This window comes from Lethenteron reissneri, chromosome 43 (assembly GCF_015708825.2).
Source record: "Lethenteron reissneri isolate LAM-NWPU_2019-01 chromosome 43, ASM1570882v1, whole genome shotgun sequence".
In the NCBI taxonomy this organism is placed as follows: Eukaryota; Metazoa; Chordata; class Hyperoartia; order Petromyzontiformes; family Petromyzontidae; genus Lethenteron; species Lethenteron reissneri.
Genome location: NC_083821.1, coordinates 4,319,096 through 4,338,371, shown reverse-complemented (window position 1 = coordinate 4,338,371; position 19,276 = coordinate 4,319,096).

Sequence of the window (19,276 nt, the reverse complement as noted above, 5' to 3'; positions counted from 1 at the left end):
CAGAACTCCACTCTGTCTCCACACTATTATAAAACACTTGATTTGTGCATCAGACTTTTGTCTTCTGGATCTCATCAGCAACCAGGCTTGTCAAACTCATGCTGCTGTATTACCAGATATTATTGGCAAGAGTACTCCATCAAAACAATTGGTATCCTATTCTTGGTTCTTTCGAGAAAGTCACGTAGAAGGGAAACAATAAAATAATAAAAATATAAAACACAGCCAAAAGTTTCCCTTCTACGTGACTTTACCGAAAGAACCAATACTATGAATCCATGCAGTCACGAAAGCTTTAAATCAAAATTTAATTGGTATCCCATTCAACGCCAAAAGCAATAGCGTACACGAACATATTATAGGGAAAACATGAAACAATAATATAACGCAAACTAAAGATGTGTTGTGTACAAACAGCATTGCGTGACTTATGTACATATCTATACTACTTTAGCGTACCGACATAATAATCCTAAACCGCATTCAGGACTGTTCTGACTAATCCTAAGCGCTGCATTGTTGCGGACTGAGGCTCGCATTTTGTTGGCCAAACAGCCCCATAGTCTTCCGCGCTGGCTTTAATAGGTGCTCGCAAACAGCACTTCTCCACTCATTTTCACGGCCAATCGAATGATTGTTTACGTGCGTTTTTGCAGGTGCATTATATATTTTATATTCCATACACATATACAATGTGTGTGTAATTAAGACAAGTGCAGTAGGCGTATATTTACGCATATTAAAACAAAAACACATGATGGACCGTTTTTTTATCTACTTCAGGGTAAATGCCTCGAGACACCTTAATCGCCACCCATCCCATCCCTTCCATCACCGCGATGGTCGTCTTCTCGGGCGTGTTCACACCCCCCCCCCTCGTCCCCCGTTGGGCTGACGTTCCGTGACCAGACTCGTCCATCAATCATCGGTCCCTTTGGATCACGGTGAAGTCCTCCGTTAGCCCACTCTTCCCCGCGGTCAACTTGATGTCCCTTGACTTGCATTTGTTCCTTGATTCACGCGTGCCTCTTCCAGAACCCACTGTAATTCTAAACATTACATCCTATGCTTTTGTAATCACCATTAACGCCTATGGTCTATCCAACTGCTGGGTGAAGACCAATACTACGTCTCTGATTTGCGTTCGCTCCTTGATATGTGCGTTGTTCTTTTAGTTTACCACTCCGATTCCAATTGCGTATCTCCTCGTACTTTTTTCATGTAGAAATGTTGAACTTCTTTCACACCGTACGTAGCCAGCTTTGCTAATCGGAGGTGTGACTGTGCTCATCACGATGTGAGCATTTATATCGCGGCAGCCCGAGTAGTTCGGCATCGTTACTGTTCAGTTGATTATTTACATTGATCTGAGCAAATATTATCCGGTAAATATGTGCAACGAACCGCGCGCGTGTTATCGCCCACAAGATGTAGATCGCACGCAGGAGATCATTACCTGCTGAGCAGACCTAGAGGGGGCCCACACCGAGAGGCCTAGGGGAAACGTAAGTGGCTGGCAGTGTAGCCAACTGTTTTTGGGAGATGACACGGACGCACCTCTGGCTACGATGTTGGCAGCGGGTGGCCGCGCTTGTCCGCTTCTGGATGAAGCCCAATACGATGTGTATGTAGTCGCGTTTCGAACCTGATCTGTGCGATCCTCTTACGTCTCTCGGTGCAATGCCCAACGTGCATCTCTCTCTCTCCGCACGTTCGGCTACATACGGCGCGAAAGAAGTTCAGCGTACATATACACATACGCACTTTCTCGCGCGCCTTTAATCTTTTACCCACGTTTGCTTTGCCCGCTCGAGTCCTGCGCAGATCGACTGCGAGACCTGCGCGGGCTGAACACTTTCTTCCACCCGGGTCGGCATGATTTACCTTCCATTACTGATAGACCGCAATCTCCTCGTTGAGAAATATTTAACTGAAGTATTCACGCGAACACTGGGAGGCACGCGCGCCCCGGGAACGCAACGTGCAGCCTGCTGCAGGAAAGAGCGCAGCGGTCTGGAAATAACCTCCTTGCAATCCCACGCACCCAACGAGTACACACACGGCTGCGACTAAACAAAGCCAAAGATCCCCCGTATAGCCTTTACCAGACTGTTGGGGCAAGTGCTGTTCGCGAGCACATTTGAAGACCGGCACTATACACAAGGAGGCGGGGTGGTCAACTCTACGGTGTCGATGTTTACACAGCGGCACGAGGTTCTCATTTGAAGCTGAGTCGACCTAGGGGGAGGCCCCCGCGGAATCAAACACCTTATCGTTGGGTTCGTAGCGCGTTGCGCTTACCACAATACCACCGCTTCCCCACAAAGCCAACGTTTGAATTGCCGCACACGCGCGCGCGCGCTCACAATGCAACGAGCTGCGTGGACGCGTAGCCATTCAGATCTCGCAAGGATTAGATTCTGCAAATTCGATGAAACGCTGAAAATCCGATGCCGGTTTCATCGTGATAATAACAACGATGATGACGCCCTTCTTGATTGTGGGGGTGGGGGGGGAGTCGGCGATGCTTGCGATGAGCGCACGATGCCTCTTTGAGTTCGATTTCCGCCCCCGGCTTACATCAGTGGCGAGATATTCGTACCCCCTCCTCCTTCCCCATTCCGCCCTGGCCTTGAGCTCGTGTTTTTTCGTAAATATGCCAGCACGGGGAATTTGCTAGAGGGCTGTAAATTAATATAATACTGTGTGCACGTTTGGCGTTTAAAGTGCGTTGTCCCCGGAAAGCCTCTCGCCGTTATGAGACTCTTTTCAGGGAGGTTCCTGCCACAATGCTTGGTTTGTCAAAAAATATATAATTCCATTGGCCTCGAGTGATGGAGGAAACCCGGTGCGGGGATGACAACGCTCAAAAGCTCCGCACAGATGGATTTCAAATCCACCGAGAGTCTTGTTGGTGCCGCGAGCGTTAGAAAGCTCCAGGGCATCGCTGGTATGTTTGTCTTTGGCAAAGCACAAATTGCATCACCAAATGGCAACGTCGGCAGAAAACACTAATCCGAGCAGCTCAGAGCAAACACAGAATCACAACCGCCGTACCCCCCCCCCTCCTAACCAACACGCCGCGTTATAACCCGAGCGGAGCACGGCGCATGCAAACAAGCATGCGCGTCTCGGAGCCACGAAACGCATAATGCAGTGGCTCTCAATCATTTTTGGGGTGACACCTCTCCCACCGCCAATCAAGATCACAGCCCCCCCAACACATAAGCCCCCACCCCCCGCCTAATGTCCCCTCCCCTAACAGCCCCACTCACCCCCCCCCCAGGTGACTATTATATTCTTGCGCATGATGACCGTATGTAGAGGAACACGATGCCAATGTTGAGGTCTGCTGCTGGCAAAGACGAGAAGGCTTCAGGAGAGAGTTCGTGTCGCTGTTCCCTCCTGCTCCGTGGAAGGAGCGCAGACAATAGTGGATTTACGGTCCATAGTTTTGGTTGCGTGACCACAATCACACAGTTGCTTATCTTTAATGTATCTCTATGGGTCTCTATGCAGCTATATGTGTCTATGGGTTTATTGTATGGTCAATAGTTTTGGTTGCGTGACCACAGTCACACAGTGGCTTATCTTTAATGTATCTCTATGGGTCTCAATGCAGCTATACGTGTCTATGGGTTTACTGTATGGTCAATAGTTTTGGTTGCGTGACCACAATCACAGAGTGGCTTATCTTTAATGTATCTCTATGGGTCTCAATGCAGCTATACGTGTCTATGGGTTTACTGTATGGTCAATAGTTTTGGTTGCGTGACCACAATCACACAGTGGCTTATCTTTAATGTATCTCTATGGGTCTCAATGCAGCTATACGTGTCTATGGGTTTACTGTATGGTCCATAGTTTTGGTTGCGTGACCACAATCACACAGTGGCTTATCTTTAATGTATCTCTATGAGTCTCAATGCAGCTATACGTGTCTATGGGTTTACTGTATGGTCCATAGTTTTGGTTGCGTGACCACAATCACACAGTGGCTTATCTTTAATGTATCTCTATGGGTCTCAATGCAGCTATATGTGTCTATGGGTTTACTGTATGGTCCATAGTTTTCATTGCGTGACCACAATCACACAGTGGCTTATCTTTAACGTATCTCTATGGGTCTCAATGCAGCTATACGTGTATATGGGTTTACTGTATGGTCCATAGTTTTGGTTGCGTGACCACAATCACACAGTGGCTTATCTTAAATGTATCTCTATGGGTCTCAATACGTGTCTATGGGTTTACTGTTTGGTTCACAGTTTGAGTTACATGGCCACTATCACACAGTGGCTTATCTTTGCTTTATCTCTATGGGTCTCAATGCAGCTATATGTGTCTATGGGTTTACTGTTTGGTTTAAGTTTGGGTTACATGGCCACGATCACACGGTGGTTTATCTTTAATGTATCTCGATGGGTGCCTATATATCTCTAATGTGTCTCTATGGGTTTAATATATGGTCCATAGTTTTGGCTGCATGGCCACAATCTCACTGTGGATTTTTATTTTTAATTATCCATTTATCACGGAGATGCGCGCGATGTTATGGTGCATGGTTGTTTATTTAGATTATTTGGCTGCTATAAATTTCCACATGATAAGCCTCTTCCCTGAGCTATCATTTGTTGTAAGTTGTATGTTTTCTTACCCTTCCTATACTTTGCACTCCTATAGTGTTTTTGTATTGTTTCTCGTAACGTTCTGACCCGCCCCCTACTGGACATCTGTGTAAAAGAGCTTTATAGCTCATCCGATTCCTCGGGTATAAATGAGTATTCTGATTCTGTCTTCAAGGAACAGGAGGAATGTCTAAGCCATGAGGTGCGATATTTGGGTCTCAAATGAGGTGTTGATTTTGGATCCCAGGTAATGCCATAAAACTGTGCACAAATAATGATGTCGAATCAGTAAAATTACGAGAAAACCCCATTGCAACAGAGATATTAGTGCCGGCTGGAAAGCAAAGATCATTAACAACATACAAACACACAGAGGTAGGCACGATACGTGTACAGCCTGGGCTCGTGGTCTGCAACGTGTTGCTATTAAGCTAAAAACATTTTTGGTGATAACTGCACTGGCAGTGGTGCACAATAGCAACACAAAAACAAACTCAACACATGCACAGTGACATCGCCGTAAATGGGTACATTTAATAGGTGACGTTTCGGGCAATGACCCTTCTTTGCAGTAGAGGGCAATAAGAGTCAAAGAATCACAGTCAATGCAGTGCCAGTAGATACGGCATTTGTTTTAACATTTTGTGTAATTATTTCGAGTTTATTTTATTTATGTTTCCGTAACGTGGTGCCGCCGTTCGCCGTGCGCATTCGACTCGACATTTATTCTGCACGGTATCCATGCCGCAGCCTGTGACCCGCCCCCCGCCCCCCACCGGGTTGAGCGTAGCTGGTCTAACACACACATTCAGAAGAATACCACTGCGCCACCAATCTACCCCAGTAATGCAGGATTTGCAGCGTACGGTACGCAAGAAGTCCAACCTACGGTACAATCTTCTGCAGACGCGTCTACAGCCCTTCTGCCAACCCACTGCTGATTGAGCGCATTCGCACGCCGTGGAGGATCATTTGTCATGCTTCACCACACCGGTCATGCAGAGTACACAGGCTGGTGAAGACGCGGAGCCGAGCCAGCATGCAGCAGTACAGCATTGCATCATGTTGCACAAACCGACTCTGCTGCCCACAGCGTAGCCTATACAATCGCTGCCGACCAGGCTTGAACCCTCTGAGCTTCGGAGAGCTGTCGAGAGCGGGCCCATTCAGAGCGATGCGCTCGCTGGCGTGACGCTGTGCTGTCCGACATACACAGCGACGCGTGTGCGGTAACCCCCCCCCCCCCCCCTCGATGTATTTATATAGCGTGGCTGTGTATTAAGCGTAGAGCGGTGGGACAGTGGTTAGCGCACTGCGCTGCGAAATCCGGCGACCCGGAGTTCGATTCCCGCTCACGCCCAACTTGGGTGACAATTACCTGAAGCGGCCCTGGGCCTCTCCTACGTCGACTTGGCCTCAAATGAGTACCTGGTGCGATGTGTAAACATCGCCACTGGGGAGACAAGGGCGGTCAAGCGTGGTGTTGGACACCCACTCCCTGCTGTGCCGTGTCGGCCTTTGAAAGGTGCTCACTAATGGCACTTGCCCCAAAAGTTTGCGACGGCTATCCGGGGGATCTTTGTATTTATATATATAGACGACTAGCACTGCCCAGGCGTTAGCGCGGGATCCACGGCCTCGTGTTTCTAAACGTGGAGGGGGGAAATCCACGAGATCACAAACAAAACTAAAACAGCATTGGGGAGACAAAGGCGGCCGGTCGTGGCATTTGCCCCCCACACCATCCGATTGGTGCGCCGTGCCGGCTTTCAACAACGCCAGATTTGAAGCTTTCGTGACTGCAAGGATTCATACTCTTAGTTCTTTCGGTAAAGTCACGTAGGTAAAAAATGAAATTAAAATTAATAAAAATAAACAATAAAATCACAAAACAATAAAACTGATTTTTTGTTTTATTTTTATTATTTTTTATTTCAATTTTTTTGCTACGTGACTTTACCGAAAGAACTAAGAGTATTCAACAACGCCGTCGTTGGCTAACGACACTATCCTCGACAACCCGTGGGCTACACGGGGCATCTTTGTCTTTGTGTTTATGTAGATATAGGAGAGGAGGGGGGGGGGTGAAGGAGAGAAAGAGGTTGGGGGTTGGGGGGGGGGGGGTCCAAGCCTGAAGCGGTCCCCGGGCGAATTGGCTCCGCACTTTGACCGGCTTCACCCTTTGCACTCTTCTGCGAAGCGTGCTCGTTCAGCGGCTCTCTCCTCTCTCCTCTCTCACGGGGCGGAGTGGCTCAACTCTTATTTGCTCGTCTTATCCGCAATTATTATTATTATTGTTGTTGTTGTCGTGAGCCGCAAAGGAGAAGAAAAAAAAGCCGTACAATTTGTTTTGTATTAAACCCGCGAGGAATCTCCGGTAAGATAATAAAAAAAAGGGGGGAGCCGACTCAGAGTCTCAACAACAACAAGCAGTGAGGAGGGCCTCCAACCAACGCTGAGTTCACACGAGGATATACGCAGCGGTATTATTCTAAAATTATTTTGATAGAAATTAACTTTTTACAAAAAAAACTACAGATTCACGCAACCAATACCGCTCCGAATGGTACCCCTCCCGAAGCTGGGGGGGGGGGGGACGCCCCCCGAATGTGTAGCCGAATAGCGGATGGTAGCTCCGATGTTGGGGCAATGCCGGCACCGCAGTAGCATGGGGGTGCGGAAGGCGAGGATGGAACCCTTGCCCAGGGAGCAGGTCTCGCCACGACTGTGCGCACCTCGACGGATCCATCCTCATCCTCACGACAGTGTCGCCTGCATGCACCACGTGGTGCACATGATGAATGGGACTCGTAAAACCCATTCATGATTATCAAGTGTGAATCCATCCAGCCCCTGCTGATATTATCGCTCCGTCTCCCTCCGTTGGGGTGGGTGCTCGCGGACGCGTTCCATCCCTGAGTTCGCCAACTCTATCGCTATTCTTCATTCTCTCGGCCATCACCCGCTCCGATAGCCGTGAGGTCAAGCCAGAGGTAGCCAGTGCCACATTCATGGCGCTCACATTCATACGATGATGTGCCAAGGCTAAAAAAATACACCGGGACCATTGGGAATCATCCGTAAAAACTACTCGACATCTGTGAAAAGAGCTTCATAGCTCATCGGATTCCTCCAGTCTAAATATTATGATTCTGCTTACCGCTCAAGTCTCCCACTTTTCTTCACAGTTTGCTTGCCGTAATTAACCTGCGTATTGTTCCCTCTATAATTATCCGTGTCGCCACCCCCCCCCCCCCCCCCATGTCTCACAATGTAGATTCTACTTTTCAATATTTTATTCATTTCTTGTGTTCGTGGGCCGTGTTCTTGACCCACACACGTCCGCGCAAAACACAATTCGCTTGGTCAACGAAAAGTCGTTTACGGACACTTTTATTCGTCATCTGGGACGTTTCTCGTGTGAAGGATTCGGGTGGAAATCCCCAGCACGCGTGCAAGTTTCAAGTTCATTTTGTTTAAGCAGTTGATAATTCCAGAGACACCAGGATAGTCTATCTCATTTGCTAGAGAGAGTGAGTGAATGAGTGAGTGAATGAGTGGGTGAGTGAATGAGTGAGTGTGTTAGTGAGCGAGTGAGTGAATGAGTGGATGAGTGAATGAGTGAGTGAATGAGTGGATGAGTGAATGAGTGAATGAGTGAGTGTGTGAATGAGTGGGTGAGTGAATGAGTGAGTAAGTGAATGAGTGAGTGTGTGAGTGAGTGAATGAGTGAGTGTGTGAATGAGTGAGTGTGTGATTGAGTGAGTAAGTAAATGAGTGAATGAGTGAGTGACTGAATGAGTGGATGAGTGAATGAGTGAGTGTGTGAATGAGTGGGTGAGTGAATGAGTGAGTAAGTGAATGAGTGAGTGTGTGAGTGAGTGAATGAGTGAGTGAATGAGTGAATGAATGAGTGAGTGTCTGAATGAGTGGGTGAGTGAATGAGTGAGTGTGTGAATGAGTGAGTGAGTATGTATGTTACGTACATTGCCAGAGAAGTTCAACGTGCACACGTATAAACGAGGGGAGTGGTGGCGCAGTGGTTAGCATGCTGCGCTACGAATCCGGCAACCCGACTTCGATTCCCGTTCACGGCCATCAACAACCAGTGACGATTATCTGGAACTGCCCCACAGGTCGACTCAGTCTCAAATGAGTACCTGGTGCGGTGTGTAAAACGTCGCCACTGGAGAGACAAATGCGGCCGAGAGTGGTACTGGCCACCCACCCCCTCGTGTGCCGTTCAGACTTTTCGTACGCGCTCATCACTGACGGCACTTGCCCCTACAGTCTGTTAAGGCTATACGGGAAAGCAAGTCTTTTACACGATTGGAACCTCATTTGCCAGTAAAAAATTATGATAATTGGTTTTTTACCCTTCTATCTGGCAACAAAACTGACACCTTTTTTTACAAGGAGTCATGTTTGCATAGATCACAATACTTGCAGTCATAATGCAAAAAAAACACGCCTTTTGGCGTCATCTGGTCCAACCCATGTGAGACTAGGCGCCTTTTGGCGTCATCTGTTCCAACCCATGTGAGACTAGGCTCTAAGGAAAGCTGTCTCGGGTGTGGACCAATCAACTCCAAGGACAGTGCATACATTATCAGAGTAATGTTTTTTGTTTGCATTATGACTGCAGGTATTGTGGTCTATGCAAACATGACTTCTTGTAAAAACGGTGTCAATTTTGTTGCCAGCTAGAAGGGTAAAATAAGTATAACCCGTAAAAACAAAGTTTTTCACTATAAATCCTTTATATGCGTGGCGGCTAGAGTCCTCTCGTCCTCTGGCTTGAGATGGCTGCCACCTATGGGTCAGATGATTGTCTGCAGTATTAAACAATTGGTAATTAAATATTTTATTTGTTTTCCCTAAACAGTGTAAAATTTAGGAAAATTTTTTCACGAACATTAATTGTCTCGCACAACGAGTCTGTGTGCAAAATGTCAAGTGAACTTAATATAAAGGATTTAAAAACAATTATCAAACCAAGTCTTGCTGCATAAACGAATGAGTGCGTGAATGAGTGTGTGAATGAATGAGTGCGTGAATGAGTGAAGTTCAAGTGTAGGTTGTTGAGCCAGGTGAGAACTCGAGAGACGAATGTTGGATCGCAAGAGTGACCCGGGTTACCGAAATTATAAAAGAAGTAAAAAAAAAATAAAGTACAGCAAATGCAGCAAAACAAAAACAACAGCGTCGCGCGAGAAAATATTTCACAACATAAATCAGTGTGAGATAACACTGTGTAACAAACATTGTTTTTTGTTCCAGGGTAGTAAGCGTTATTTCCTAATTGCTTATGCCTCAAAAGTACAGAACATGGCTATTGTTCCCCACAAATTTGTTTTTGTGACCAGGACAGTGATATTTTGAAATGTACCTATTTTAAATGAGAAAACGTGGTGTGCATTTGTGCCATTCCTTCACATAAAGTCCTGGTCACAAAAGCAAAGTTTGTTCGGAATAATAGCCATTTTCTATACTATTTAGGCATAAATAATTAAAAAATTAACACTACCCAGGAACAAAAATTGTGTTACATAGTGTAATGCATTGCTCGTAGTGTAAGTCTGCTCGGGCGGATATATTTATTTGTATTAAACTGATCATAGCACAATGACAAGTAAGTTACATAAACATTAAACAGATATAGAACGATTATTGTACTGTCACTCTAAATGGGCCCAATCTTTTCAGATCTCGGAGGCTAAGCATGATTTATTTTTACCTGTTAACTACCGGTGCGCACAGTAGTGCAGTGATGTGTCTCGCAGCAAGGTGGACCTGGGTTTGATCCCTGGCTCAGTGTGCAGTTTTTATGTTTCCCCTTGTTCTCTATGAGTTTCCTCCGGCTTCTCCAGTTTCTTTCCATAGCCTTAAGCACAACAACAACCACCAACATTCTCCACCAAGTGGTGGTGAGGTCACCACGACGCTTGTGCCAGGCTATGTGCACGTTAAGGCCACGTGAAGTGTCGAACGGCCGCTGGCAGGTCATGGGGCAGACCCAAGTGCCATGGGTCGACTGACTGAAATTACTGGCCGATGCACCACCTGTGCCCCCTACTGTGCCAACTTGCTGTATTTTATCCACCCATCGCTCCACTCGTTGTTGTGAGCGTCGCTCCTCTGCCCTCTGTTGTTGCTGGAGGGCGACTGCCTCCAATTGCCCAGTAGCGTCCTTCACGAACCTCTTCCACAGAGGCCGATCTTGACACTGCTGGTACCAGTCATCGGCAAGTCCTCTCAGCTCCATGTCCTCCTGTACCACATCACTCCATCTCGTCTCTAGCCCGTGCCGTGCACGTTTAGCCCCCTCTATCCGGCCGAACAAAAGCTGTTTAGGCATGCGGTGGCTGGGCATGCGGGCTACATGACCCAGCCAACGCAGCCTTGCCTGCCAGAGGAACTCGCCGATGGGACTTTGTCCAGATTGTTCAAGGATTTGTGAGCTCCTCACACAATCCAGCCTGGTTAAACCCAGGATGGATCGTAGACAGGCCAGCCTAAATGTTTCCAACCGGCGAAGATGTTCCATTAGGGGGGGTCCACGTTTCGCAAGCGGAGAGAAGGAAGGGCATGACTGTGGCCGAGAAGACCTGAAGCTTCGTGTGGAGCGACAGACCAGGTAGCTTCCACACAGCGTTACGCAACCGTAAAAAAAAATAATGCCTCTCGGCTGATCCGGAGTGAGACCTGTGCTGTCAAATCGTAACCGGTCATGAGCACACTGCCCAGGTATGGGAAACTCTCCACTCTCTCCCCACACACACACACGGTGTATTCGATGCGGGCTTAGTATCCCAACGTAGCAGCAGCACCCTTCTGGAAACAAAGAGTTTTCGGACTCGGTGAGGTTTTCCTGGGTAAATTAGAGTTACACAAATTATATGTAGATGGATGGCAGACAGGGCTTGCAAGGCGTTGAAGGCAGGAGATGTGGCAGTGCTGAGTGTCTCGCGGTGGCAAGGAGATGTTATCTCCCTCGCCTGGTATACAGGAGGTCGTGGGTTCGATCCCGACCGTGACGCCTGCTGCTGTATATTTGGAGTTTGTGCGTTCTCCACGTGGTCGCGTCGTTTTTTCTCCGTGTCCTCCGGTTTTTCCCTCCACATTTAGAATCAGCATGCGTTTAAGAGTATTTGGCTTTCGATTTAAAGCTTTCGTGGCTGCAGGGATTCATCTTCTTGGTTCTTTCGGTAACGTCACGTAGAATGGAAATAATAAAATAATAAAAATAAAACAATATAAAATAATTCTCACGACGTTTCGGCCACAACGCAAGCAGCCGTCCTCAGGTGGAGAACAGGTCTGTCGAGAATACAGAGTCAGACAGGTCTGTAGAGAAGACAGGTCTTCTCGACAGACCTGTCTGACTGTTCTCCACCTGAGGACGGCTGCTTGCGTTGTGAGAATTATTTTATACTGTTTTATTTTTATTATTTTATTATTTCCATTCTACGTGACTTTACCGAAAGAACCAAGAAGAGTATTTGACTGCTATTCATTTCCACGTGACGATAAGCCACTGTCATTGAGCTATCATTTGTGATAGCCAGGTCGGGTCTGAAAGATAGTTATAGCCCATATTGGGCTTTACCTGGTAAAATAGAAATATATTTCTATAGAAACAAACTTTCATACAGGCAATTGGCCAAACATTCCAATGTGATAACGCTCTCTTGAAACAAAAAGAGCGTTGATATTCGGTCAGTTGATAAGTATTTGGAATTAACATTGTTGTTGTTCAAAGTAAAGGTTTTGGGGTTAGATCGCTGTAAGTATAAATGTGTTGTAACCCTCCACCACCCAACACAGCCAGTAAGGTGTGTCACGTAAATAAAACGTGCCAAGTAGTTTACTACTTCAGCCCACCGGTGTGTTGGAGAGTAAATCCACAACCCAATAACCTTTATTATGAATAATATTGGTCGCGAAAGACTACGCGTTAAATTGTTGTTATTACTATTTGTATACAGTGCTTGCATACAATGTGCTTTTCGTTTAAATGTACCGACTCTATTGGGGGACGGTACAAAAAAAAAACCCGCCACGAGTTAACGAGATAGTGGGAAATTACTCGAGTCGTGATTAAATAAATGACGAGGGCACGCCTAATCAGGTGGGAACGTTTGAACACGCGTGGAAATAACCCGAGCTCAGCTCATTGAAGCAACTGTGTTTCAAATGAACGCCCGATGCCGGAGTGCTCACTAACAAGCCACGAGTGACGATCATGCGCAGTAAAGAGGATAAAAGCGCAGCCCTGTAACGACTTGCATCACTCCAACTGCTGGCAGAACGACGGGGCATCTAGAGCAGCACCTTCAGAGGGTGACAGCCTTGGCCTACTCTTCCACTATTGCCAGAAGCCGTTCCCGAATTTGACACATGCATAGCGTACCTATGCGCGGGTTGCTCTAAACAATAATCATGAATAGACAAGGCACGGGCTAATTTTTTTTGGTTAGTTTTAACCCAGCAAAGCTTTAATATCCTCACTTGCTGCATCTGCAATATCTCAAGGTGATGTATGTGTGCGTGTTTTTTTTTGTCTCTCTCTCCCTACTCACGCGCTCTCTCTCTCTCGTCTCTTACGTTTTATTATTTATTTGTGTTTCTCGGGGCCGGCCAAAAAACTTACATTCCGTGCTGGGGCAAGGTGCCCTTTGCCAACCACCCAACCAGTCGAAGCCCCGGGCCCAAGCTCCCGAGACCGACCCGGAGAGATATACGATAGGACCCCACAGCCAGTGGCACAACTCCCAAGATCTTCGTTTTATACAGATAATAAGAATATTTATAGTAATGCCTTGTCGTACGTTTGTACGTATGTTGAAGTTAATTTCGCACCGTACTTAGCCAACCTCTTTACCTACTCCGAGAAGCCAACATGAGTGCAGAGATTCATTGTTTCAAGTGGGTCCGGCAGCCGTTAATTTAACGTGGTAACAATGTACGCAAATTGTCGAGACGTGAAGAACGAGCAGTACGCATACGAGGAATGAGGTGGCTCGCAGTCGAGTCGCGTACAATGAATGGAACACGACCGAGAAGCCAGAACAAGCGATGAACTGGCTCCTGGGAAACACAAAGTAAAAAAAAGGGCCACCACAGAGGCATTTGAAGGGGAGATTTGTTACCAAATAATAATCATAATGTGATGAGTTATTGATAGAGCGCCCTTTTTTCCGTAGGGGCAGTTCGGAGCGCTTTAGGCGTGACAGTCGAATTACATCCCATCTCAAAACATTGGAAGGGCATCCCCAGTGGCAGCTGTCCCTGTGCGACACAAAGTGGACCTTGGCACGTGGGCATCAGCGTGCCAGTAGAGGGGCAGGGGGGACGTATGTCTGTATGTATGTTGAACTTCTTTCGCATCGTACGTAAGGCAATGATTGCCGCTGCTCTGTGTAGTCACAAATGAGCATTGCATTGTTTATTCGCACACAAAAACAAGCGATAGACAAATTGGTAATAAAAAAAGGTTAAAAAAAGTTGTGCATGTGAGGTTGGAAACCCCACGATTGCTTATATGAAAACCACACCAAAAAAAACCAATGTCTATAGAAAACTGATCAATTAATTAAACAAAGCATACTAAATACAATTAAACGTGTTAAACTCAGTGTTACTGGTAGTAACCGCCTGGGTACACCAGCCCACAGGGGATTATTGTGTCCGTCCGTCGGTCGTGCATCCAAAAATGGGAGGGGTGGGGCTGGGTGGAGAGGGGAGCGTGGGGAGGGTGGGGAGGGGCTGGGTGGGGAGGGTGGGGAGGGGCCGGGCGGGGAGGGGAGGGTGGGGAGGGGCTGGGTGGGGAGGGTGGGGCTGGGTGGGGGGTGGGAGGGGTGGGGCTGGGTGGGGAGGGGCTGGTCACCCCGTGGTGCCCTTATAAAACTCAACGTTTAACCTACTCACGCCGGCTTGTGCCCGCCCTCACAGTCGGCCATATTTGCGGAATACACCACGCCGCCGTTGACCCTGGCCATTGACCGAGCAACCCCAACGTTCCTACCAGCTCCCTCCGCAGGAGTGTTTTTAAAAAAACACGTGTGTTTTTGTGTGCGCATGTGAGAATTAGGCTAGAGTAAAGAAAGATATTGGGCCCGTTAGCTCCACGTGGAGGGAGGCGCGTTTCAATGCATTGGATAGAGAGATGCGGCAGACACGCACGGGGAAACCCACGGGTACCGAGTTACCTGCCTGCATTGGGATGTTTTGACCAATTGCATCCAATTGCATCCACGGCATCGAGTAGAGTGTGGAGGGGGTGGAACCCCAGGGGTAACACGCAGTGTCGGATTATCCTCGTAGCAAAAATGGCTACAAATGCTACGAGCCCCGCACTTTCAAGGGCCCCGCGCTAAATGTTTTCAAGCTATCAATTCCGGTTCAGTGATTCTGCACTTGCTTTATTACTATAGTACTAAACTGCCTTCAATTTTAATGAACAACTGGGTGCTTTAGGTTAGCGATTTGTCGTATTATCTGGCTATGTAGCAAATGAAAAAATACAATTACTTTACTGTGCAAGTAAAATAAGTATAACCCGTAAAAACAAAGTTTTTCACTATAAATCCTTTATATGCGTGGCAGCGAACTTAATATAAAGGATTAAAAAATATATTCGCCTGTGGAGGACGCGGGGATCGATCCCGTGACCTTTGGCATGGGAAGCGAGGGCGCTACCAACTGCGCTACTCCGCCACGGCCTGTGGAGGGGTTACGCTCTGGGCTCTTATACTGTGACGTTCAACCAAAGCCAAGAATGAGTTCTATTTGAATATATGTAAAATATTTTTTTTTTCCTAAAAGTGTAAAATTTTGGGAATTTTTTTTCACGAACATTAATTGTCTGGCACAACGAGTCTGTGTGGAAAATGTCAGCTCGATTGGATCACGGGAAGTGGGTTAAAAAATGACCGAAAGATTTGCACGGTCGCAAGCACGCAAGCAAGCAAGCGAACTTAATATAAAGGATTAAAAAATGTGTGTTTTAATATTTACGTGTTCTTTTTTTTTAGGGCCCCTTTATAACATATGCTTGAGGCCCCCTCACTAGCGTAATCCGGCATTGGGTAAAACTCGAAGTTTCCGCGCAGATTTTCTTCCAACAATCCATTGCTGTGCTGGCGTCTCCTGGCCACCTCGCAGCACATGCCGACAACACCTGTCTCCCACAGGCAGTCTACCATCCAACAGATGTGAATCGCTGCTTCGTGCGAATTACGCTGCATTCTATTGCTCGATAATCGTCGAGAAAATCAGTGCTGTGACGTCTGACCTCTGCTCCCTGTCTCCTCCCAACACCCCACCACCTACCCCGGACATCCACCAGCCTGCCACCATGTGTGTGTACTGTATGCTGAACTTCTTTCGCACCGTACGTGAGAATCAGACAATCATCTCCGACAGATACAAGTCAACGTCAATCATCGATCTTCTGCTGCCCACGAAACCCGTTCTCTCGCTGCCTACCCACGTACATCACCGTGCCTTCCTCCAAGCCCTCCATTGCGTTCCCTTGGCTCCCAAGGCCGCTGTTGTCACTCCTGGAGAAAAATAAGTAATATTTAAAAATACTTTTTAAAAACACGCTATAATGAAATGTACCGTACTCGTAATGGCAGAACTCCACGACTCCAGGATGTGGCCGCAAAGCTTGCCACAACGTAAGGGGCCGTGGTGATTTACAGCCAACGTCAGTTGAGCGTGCACAATTAGACCCAAGCCGAAACATAACATATAAAAAAGAATGTTTAAAATATATTTTTTTGATTGAATATAGTATTGTCATCAGTATGACATAAGTATACCAAGTTTGCAGTCGATACCACATTGTGAAGTGGGTTAAAATTGAGTTACAAGATTTGAGGATACAACAACAACAACAGACAGAGTGAGATAAATAAAAAGCGTGTAATAAAATGAAAACACCCCCCACAAACACACACACACACTGGAGCAAACATCTTTGAGGATCTCCGTCAACATCTCAAAACCTCCCTTCCCTCTTGAACGTATTTCGCCAACCTCCGTCAAACATCTCCATGGCCCGGCGGTAGCTCGTTCGCAGTTTGTTGTTGCATAGGTTCACGGTTCAAATCCGAGCGGCCGCCCTAGTTAATACTGCGGTGGGTAATTCTAATTCGGCAATAACAACAATGTGTTCCGTTTGCTTCGCTCACAGTGCACGTTGAAGATGATCTGATGACATTCGCAAGGGGTTAGGCCATTGCGTTCCTATGTCAGGGTCCACATTTGCCAACATTCGACGATAACTCGTGTAGCAATCAACGCCCCCTACTGGCAGAATAATGCCCCGGGTCGCTCTTGCAAATGAGACCTTACCCGGACCTCTTCAGCTATCACCTGGTTAATTAAAATCGACGTGAAAAACTGAACTACAATCTGGTTCACGCCGAGGCTTTCATAGGCGCTGCTACTTATTAACAGCACTTGCCTCCAGCCTGTTAAGGCTACACAGGAGAGCTTTGTCTTTGTTTACGTGTGTGTGTGTGTGTATATATACGTGTATACGTGTGTCTAAGTGTGTTTGTGTACGTGGCTGGGTGGATGTGTGTGTGTGTGTATATATAGTGACCCGAGTTCGATTCCCGCTCACGGTGGTCGTCCCCTAGGTCGACTCAGCCTCAAATGAGCGCCTGGTTCTCTGTGAAAACATTACCACTGGGGAGACAAAGGCGGCCGGGTGTGGTGCTGGTCACCCACCCCCTGGTGTGCCGTTCCGGCCTGTTCACTAACAGCACTTGCTCCAAAAGTCTGTTCAGGCTTGTACAGGGGATCTTTGTCTTTTCTTTCTCAAAGTAGTGATCTTAATTGGTACTAGCTAACTTGACCCGGCAATCTGCGTGGGCTTTACGCGGTTGGGGGGGTGGGGACCTTTATCTTTGTGTGGGGCGCGCACACTGTTTAAGGTACGAGTACAGTCTAACTTTGACGTGGCCTTGTACGTCCCAATTATATTCTAGCAAAAAAAAACAAATCCTGGCCACCCCCTTGTGTCAGGAAAACCTCCCCACCCCTCCCCTCCCCTCCACATCACCTCCCCTCCCCTCCCTTCCCCTCCTCTCCCCTCTCCTCCCCTCCACACCACCTCCCCTCCCCACCTCCCCCAAACACAGTGAGCTCATACACAGCCCCTTTGAGATGTACCATTCAGCACACACGCGTGTGTGTGTGTACTATATGAAATGTGCGTAGGCTTTGTGTGTGTTTGTGAATGCGGTGGTGTGCTGGCTATGTGCGCATGCTTTGGTGGTGTGCGGAGGCTATATTTGTGTGTGTGTAGGCTATGCGTATGCAGGCTGTGTGTATGTGCAAGATATTGTGTGTCTATGCAGACTATTTGTGGATGCTGTGTGTGCAGGCTATGTGTGTGCATGCTATGTGGAAGCTGTGTGTCTGTTCACAATACAGTAATTGTGGATGATGTGCGTGCAGGATACGTGTGTGTGTATGCAGGCTATATGCGTATTACTACGTGTATAGCCTCTTATACTTGAATAACACAAATTAATGAATTATAACTATTGACCAAACATCCCAACGTATCAGGCCCCCCCCCCCCCCCCCTCTGACGCATAGACTTGAGACTACGTGAAGCCCTTCCCGGACAAATAGAAGAGGAACTGAAAGCAGGATTGTTGTGATCTCTTTTCGTCTTAATAGAGGCGGTGGTGACTCGAGTGATGTGAAATCCCAGTGGACTCAGTGGGTTGGCAGCCTGTGCATCGGGAGGTCGCGTGCGGCTCTTTAAAGCCACCGTTTCATTACGTCGCATACACTGGTCAACACACTTTTTCTGGCATAAGGTATTCCAACGGTTTTCTGACACTGGTCAACACACTTTTTCTGGCATAAGGTATTCCAACGGTTTTCTAACACTGGTCAACACACTTTTTCTGGCATAAGGTACTCCAACGGTTTTATAACACTGGTCAACACACTTTTCTGGCATAAGGTATTCCAACGGTTTTCTAACACTGGTCAACACACTTTTTCTGGCATAAGGTATTCCAACGGTTTTATAACACTGGTCAACACACTTTTTCTGGCATAAGGTATTCCAACGGTTTTATAACACTGGTCAACACACTTTTTCTGGCATAAGGTATTCCAACGGTTTTATAACACTGGTCAACACACTTTTTCTGGCATAAGGTATTCCAACGGTTTTCTAACACTGGTCAACACACTTTTTTCTGGCATAAGGTATTCCAACGGTTTTCTAACACTGGTCAACACACTTTTTCTGGCATAAGGTATTCCAATGGTTTTATAACACTGGTCAACACACTTTTTCTGCCATAAGGTATTCCAACGGTTTTCTAACACTGGTCAACACACTTTTTCTGGCATAAGGTATTCCAACGGTCTTATAACACTGGTCAACACACTTTTTCTGGCATAAGGTATTCCAACGGTTTTCTAACACTGGTCAACACACTTTTTCTGGCATAAGGTATTCCAATGGTTTTATAACACTGGTCAACACACTTTTTCTGCCATAAGGTATTCCAACGGTTTTCTAACACTGGTCAACACACTTTTTCTGGCATAAGGTATTCCAACGGTCTTATAACACTGGTCAACACACTTTTTCTGGCATAAGG